Source organism: Adiantum capillus-veneris, chromosome 10, assembly GCF_014529385.1.
Source record: "Adiantum capillus-veneris isolate H3 chromosome 10, ASM1452938v2, whole genome shotgun sequence".
NCBI classification, from domain to species: Eukaryota; Viridiplantae; Streptophyta; class Polypodiopsida; order Polypodiales; family Pteridaceae; genus Adiantum; species Adiantum capillus-veneris.
The window spans coordinates 37,045,576-37,052,239 of NC_140940.1; the positions used below are offsets into that span (position 1 = coordinate 37,045,576).

General features: G+C 36.6%; 1 pseudogene; it reads left to right on the plus strand.

Annotated features, from left to right (window-relative positions):
• Positions 1-3,089: 3,089 nt before the first annotated feature.
• Positions 3,090-4,177, plus strand: LOC147448699 (uncharacterized; annotated as a pseudogene).
• The last annotated feature ends 2,487 nt before the right edge of the window (positions 4,178-6,664 follow it).

Sequence of the window (6,664 nt, forward strand, 5' to 3'; positions counted from 1 at the left end):
ACTTCAGAGTATCTATGGTAAGGATAAAGAAACAAATATTTTTACAAACACGTCTATACTCAAGTGGATTCTAGAATCCATTTGGAATACCAAAGAAGCACGAAGGGGACATAACAATCGAGCATATTGGTCAATGTTAGAAGAGAAAAAATGACAATAGGAAGACGGCGAGTGCATGCTGTCTCAAATTTGTTTTTGATAACGAACATGCACATGTCAGATCCATCATACCATCAAAACACTCTCGGCCTCGACGCACACTGCAGCCGCAAAGCCGCGTGTGTCGAGGCCGACATTGTTTTGATGGCATGATGGATCTGACATGTGCATGTTCGTTCTGAAAAAAATTTGAGACAACATGCACTCGTTGTTGTCCTGTTGTCGTTTTTGCCCTCTGCGCACCACTAAGGTGCTCTCTTTTTCATGATCTGTGCATGGCATTTACTGAAAAAAACCAATTGCGTACCTTTTTTCCTGATTGTGTCTCTAGACACTACTGCTTCTCTTGTCTTCTCACATTTGCTAGAGGGGTGTGTCTGTGTACATTCTTTGCCTTAAACGTTCTAGTTTTTGGATTCCAGAATCCTTTTTTTTAAAAAAAATTGGATTCTGGAATCCACAGTCTCTATAAAAATGGATTTTGAAATCCACAATTTTTGTAAAAATTAAATTTGGAGACCAAAGTCTAGGTAAAAACGGATTTTGAAATCCACAATCTACGTAGAAATGGATTCTAGAATCCACAATCTCCATAAAAACGGATTTTGGAATCTAGTTTTACAAAAATTTGGATTCCAGAATCCACTTTTTCTTGGACTTAAATTCTAGAATCCTGTTAGTTGGATTCCAGAATCCAAATTTTCACCACATTGGCTTCCGAAATCTACCTTTTTAACAAAATTGGATTCTAAAATCCAATAACACCAAAGATTGCACAAACTTGGATTCCAGAATCCACGTTGATTGACAAGTTGCATTTCAAATGCAATATTGGCCTTAAAAGTTGGATTCTAGAATCCAACTTTATCATAGGCTTTGATTATAGAAGAAGTTATACTACTCTTGTCTTTCTTGAAAAAATTGAACCAGTAAGACATGTCTTTTTGTACAATTTAGTTTTTTTAATTGAAAATATTTTAAAAGTTTGTTGTTTTATGAAAATAAACAAAAGGATTCTAGAATTCAAATCTTTGTTCCACTTTAGATTTTAGTCATTATATTGTGCTTCACTTTTTGAAAAAATTACTTATTAAAAAACACAGTTTGTTTTAGCCCTAAAATTTTTTAAGTGACCTAGTTGTTCTTCAAATTTTCTACAATTTAGCCTAAAAACGTCAATACATAAAATTCAAGAATTTTAAAGACTTAAAAATACTAAAACCTTTGAATTATTGCTCCAAATATTGAATAATCCAAAAATTATTGCTTACCTTGAAAAAGGAATTGTTAAAAAGAAGCGCAATTGCAAGCACGTGCGATGAGTGCTGTAGAGCTTGGAATACAACTTCTACATGTGAAAAATGAGAAATGAGACCTTCATCCCCTTTTAAAGCCTCTTATTTTTTAATATAATATATTTTTACTAATAAATTTTATTAAAAACCCCCTGTTAAGTCTCCCTTTAGAGCTATAATCATGCACGTTGCTTCATTTTGTTTGTCACACTCTACCAAATGGAGCTTCTAATTAGTCCTAGTAACGTAGAACCTTTTTGTCCTTCTATGTCACTAACACCTTCTATACTTTTCTTGCTAGTGAGGAAACTCCAATTTCTAAATGATGCTCAAGAAGAGTTTCTTTTGATGTGGTGGAAGAAGAACTACAACATCTTCATGGGAATAAAGCAGTTAACAACACATACCATGAGCAATGACGGACTCAAGGGGTAAGAGGTCAGAGAAAACAACAATTTCTTTCAAGGTGAGAAGTTCGAGCAACATCTAGAGAGTTTTGTTGTGCCAAAAACTATTTGAGAAGCTTAGGGTTTCAGAAAATCCAACAAGAGCGTAGCATTTTTTTCAACTTAAAGAGGGGTCCACAGAATGTATTCTTGAGGTCATGTATACGTTGCTTCACCTCCTCAACAAAATAGGCTGTGTCGGATGTTGTTGTTTATAGAGCGAGTTTCCTAAAGGTATTTGGCATAAGCAAGTTAAGAATTCAAAAAATCATATCGAATGTGAGCCAAGAGAGTGTTTCTTTAGCATTTAGCACACATGAAACCCCCCAATATTGTTTCCTCAAACAATGGTTGGGAAATTGCATCAACTTTAATGGAGAAGTGCTACCTAACTCAAACTTCACACGTCTACCCGGCAACTTTAATAAGCAAGAGGTATACAATTTACATGTGGAGTCACAAAAAGATAGTCTAAGCTCCACTCTTTTGCTACCATCTTTCTGGAAAATTTGGAGATAAGAATTTAATAATGTTAAAATTCCCAAGAAGAGCAGGATGGGTGTTTGCCATATATGCGCAGAGTTGAAAGGAAAGCGAGACACAACAAAGACTATGGAGGAGAAATGTAAGTTATTCTATTTTGGTTAGTGAAATTAAATTACTTCTCTCCAAAATTTCAAAAATCTAACACTCTTCAAACTCTTTTACAGTGCCCATTCTACCAGCATTGAAAATTCACAGGGAGCAACAAAGTACAGAGCTCCAAAAGCTAGCAAAGCACAGGAAAAAGTGTTTAGAGAAGAAAGAAAAATATCTAGTCCTATTCATCAATGGCATGGATCAGAAAAAAACAATGTTGCCACATTTTAAATCTCAAAGAGGAAAACTTCATCGATCTCCATGTCTTGGAGCCTTAGTTTTCAATGGTGTCATGTCATCAAGGATCTTTATTAATTTTCCAAATATTCATAATGATCCTAATTTGACAATCACCATCATTTAGAACATCATTGAAGAATGGCAAGGTGAACTACCACCTGTCCTCTACTTACAACTTGATAGCACTAGTAGAGAAAATAAAAACCAAGTTCTCCTTTCATACTTGAATATGCTCGTGCAAAGGAAGATATTCAAAAAAGTGAAGCTTGGGTTTTTACTAATGGGACACACACATGACCAGATTGACCAAATGTTTAGTAGGTTCTCGATCAAGTTGGCAAAGAAAAGTGCATTTGGCCTTCCACAAATCTGTGTCTTGCTGGAAGATGCCTATGTTCCCAAGCCCTCCATTAAAATTGTGGAAGAAACATATGATTTTAGGTATTTTTTGATTGGTGCCGTGACAAACATGCCATCATTTGCACATCTTAATGATCATAGTTTTCAACATCAATTTAGAATCAAAGTAGGTAGAGGAACAGACTCTTATGTGGTGTAAAAAATACTCAAACTCTAAAGATTGGTTGCCGGCGGAGGGCTTGAAGTTCTTATTGTTTGTTCCTGATTGTGAAATTCAACGAGCAAAGTACATGTTGCTCTTTACAACAAGTGGGACACAAAAAGCTGAGAGGGAAAACTGCCCTATTGATCATCTACAATGCCTAATGAGATCAAGAGACAATACATGGTGCAAATGTTTATTTCCTAGCAAGCTCTCTAGAATGGTGGGAGAGTTTTTTTACACAGAAAGTGAAGCTGGTTGAAGAGGTCAAGGATGACACGTTTCAGCTTGAACATGCATTTGCGTGGTATCATGGTGGTCTTTGCAAAAGGAGTGGTAATGTTGTGGCTAGTGGTGTAAACAATTTGCAAATTTCAGCAGATTTGTTATCTCTCATTCATGGAGAAATCGGGGAGATGTATGTTGTCCTAAGGAAGAGCACAAAACGTCGACAACAAGAGAGAGAAATGTGGGAAGGAGATGTAAATGAGATAAAAGAGGGCACAATGATTGCAATTCTTGCCACAAATGATGAAAATGATCATCCCTTTTGGCTTGCAAAAGTCACAAAAGTTTTCAGAGAGCACGATGTATCGAATGGCATGGAAGTGCATTGGTACCGAACAACTGTAGAAGATCCATTGGAAGGAAAATATGATCCTGAGATGGTGAAACCAAGCAAAAAGGGGAAAGAATCAGGAAGTACTCGTCCTATGGACACACTTAATCTAGAGGATGTGGAAATCCTTGTGTATGGGTTTGACTTAAAGAAATTTGGTCACTTACGCAGAACAACCATTGAGATGTTGAAGCAAAAGGTCAAAGATCTCTCCTAGACATTACAAGGGGAATTTTTCTCCTTTTCTATTGTAGTTTATTTTGTCTTGGAATCATTAATGAAGTGTGAAGGTTTTGCAATCCCTTAAATGAAGTGATTTTTTAAAATTTCTTTTAATTCTAGTGCTTAAGTGAATTTTATAATGTCTAAACATGGGTATTTTTTTTTAAAAAAATGAAGTAAGTCATAAAATAATATGGTATATTTTCAAATAATCTTCAAAATGTGGCCCTTTTATCATGTTTCTTGGAAAATTGGACTTGATTTGTCGTTTGCATGATTTTTTTGTCATTTTTCATGACTTGTTGTTTGTAACAAAGTATCTTTGTGGATATGTAAAGGAGATGGAGCTTCATCGAGTGCCCAAAGCAAAGATGGTGCAAAGTTTTGAACTAGTTGTGGTTCCCGAGATCAGAGAGCATGTAAGGGGAATTAGAAATGAGCATGGGGCAACTTGGGAAGCATTCAAATTAGCCTTGAAAGAAGAGTGTTTCATGGAAGACTCCGAAAGGGTGACAAAGAGGACTTTTCTAGAGTGGGTAGTTTGACCAAAAGAGGGACTTTTGCCTACAAATTGCTAAGGGAATTTGAACGCCGCTATGATCAACTTTCAAGGACTGAGAAGGCTACCCTAAACTCACAAAACACAAAGCTCTTTTTGCAAGCTGCAGGCAAAGAGATTCAAGAGAAGTTAGAGTTACTGCTTGAGGATAAGAATGCAGAACATGGCTTAAAGACTGATTGGAATGAGGTCGAAGATGCAATTTCACTGCTAGCCAAGCGACAATGATGAAGAGACATGATGATCATCAACCCTACTCAAGCCCCAAGTGTTCCCGAGAGTCCCATGAAGCCTATGATTGTGGTTCCAAAGAGTGAAAAATCCATCCTTGATGATATTGTTAAGGGAATGCAAGAATTGAAGTTAAAGCTTGCAAGGCTAGAAGGAAAGTGGCAACCATCAAGACAATCTATAGGGAAAAGACCTCAAAACAGAGAAGGATTTGTAAATAGATGCATATGTGTGATAGTACCGACCATGGAAGGAGGAATTGTGAAAGTTCCAAATTCTTTTGACAAAGGAGCTTGTTTTCTTTAAAGATGGAAAGATTCACTTAAGTGAAACAGGTAAGCTCTTGGGAACAAACTTTGGCAAAGGTGGGATGAAGAAGCTAGTTGAGGACATGGCTACTAGCCATGCCATTCAATGGTTGAGGTTGCTGCCTATGGGCTGAAGGTGGAGCCTATTAAGCAAAATGGATCATTAAAGGCTGGAGAAGAGGAATCTTATGGGATTGGAGATCTATGGTCATGTGCAATAGAATCTTCTATGAAGGGTAAAATGACTAAAGAGGTTTTGTATGAAGCTGGCACTACAAGAGGTCGACTAAATTCTGGCCATATTACTAGAGTCACTCGCAGGCATCGGTATATGTGTAGGTATGTATGGAGGGAGCTAAAGTTTTTAAAAATTTTGATTTACAAATTCCGATGGCGGCTGTTCCGTCGCCTATTCTGACGTCAGCACGCCTGCACTTTTCAACACTCGCTCCGGTACGTTTTTCAACGCCTATACCGATTTCTGTATTGATGGTACCTACAAAAAACAAAATCACGGGCTTTTTCTGTGCATTTCTCTTCTTCTTGCACCTTTTCTCAAGCTCTCTCCTTCCTCACCTCTAGCAGATCTGGAGCGAAACAAGCTGTCAGACGTGCTAATCTTGATTGTGGGTAAGGTGAGATTGTTTTCATGATTATTTGTAGATTAGGGTTTAGGGTTTAACTTTGTGTTTGTGTGTGCATTTTTGTAGGTTCCAGGACATTTACAACTTCTTTTATTGCTCAAATAGGATGAATGTGAGTGCTCAAACCTCTAAATGCATATTAAATTTATTTAAATTAATTTCTATGTTAAGAAAATAAAATTTCATGCTTTAAACTTTGAATGCTTTAAAAGAAATTATGGTTTGTGATGTGAAATTTCATTTTGCATTATGCAAAAAATTTGTTTAGGTTTATGAAAATCCTTGTTTTGAAGAAATTTTGTTTATGTTTTAGGTTAAGTTTAGGTTATAAGTTAAGTTATGTTAGATTAGGTTATGTTATCTTATACGTTAGGTTAGGTTAAGTTAAGCTATGTTAGGTTAGGTTAAGTTATCTTATACGTTAGGTTAGGTTAAGCTAAGCTACATTAGGTTAGGTTAAGTTAAGTTAATTTAAGCTACGTTAGGTTAGGTTAACTTAAGCTACGTTAGGCTAAGCTACATTCGGCAATACGGCAAGCCATAGAGCTTACCTACACTGCATGTTAAAAACAACACAATGGCGATCCGTTCGTCAGTACGGCAAGCCATAAATCTTACCCACAATGCATATGCATTGTGGGCAAGCTCTATGGCTTTCCATACTGACGAACGGATCACCATTATGTTGTTTATATGTCCACGAGCGGTTTTCAAGTTGTTGGGTGGATACGGACACAGGC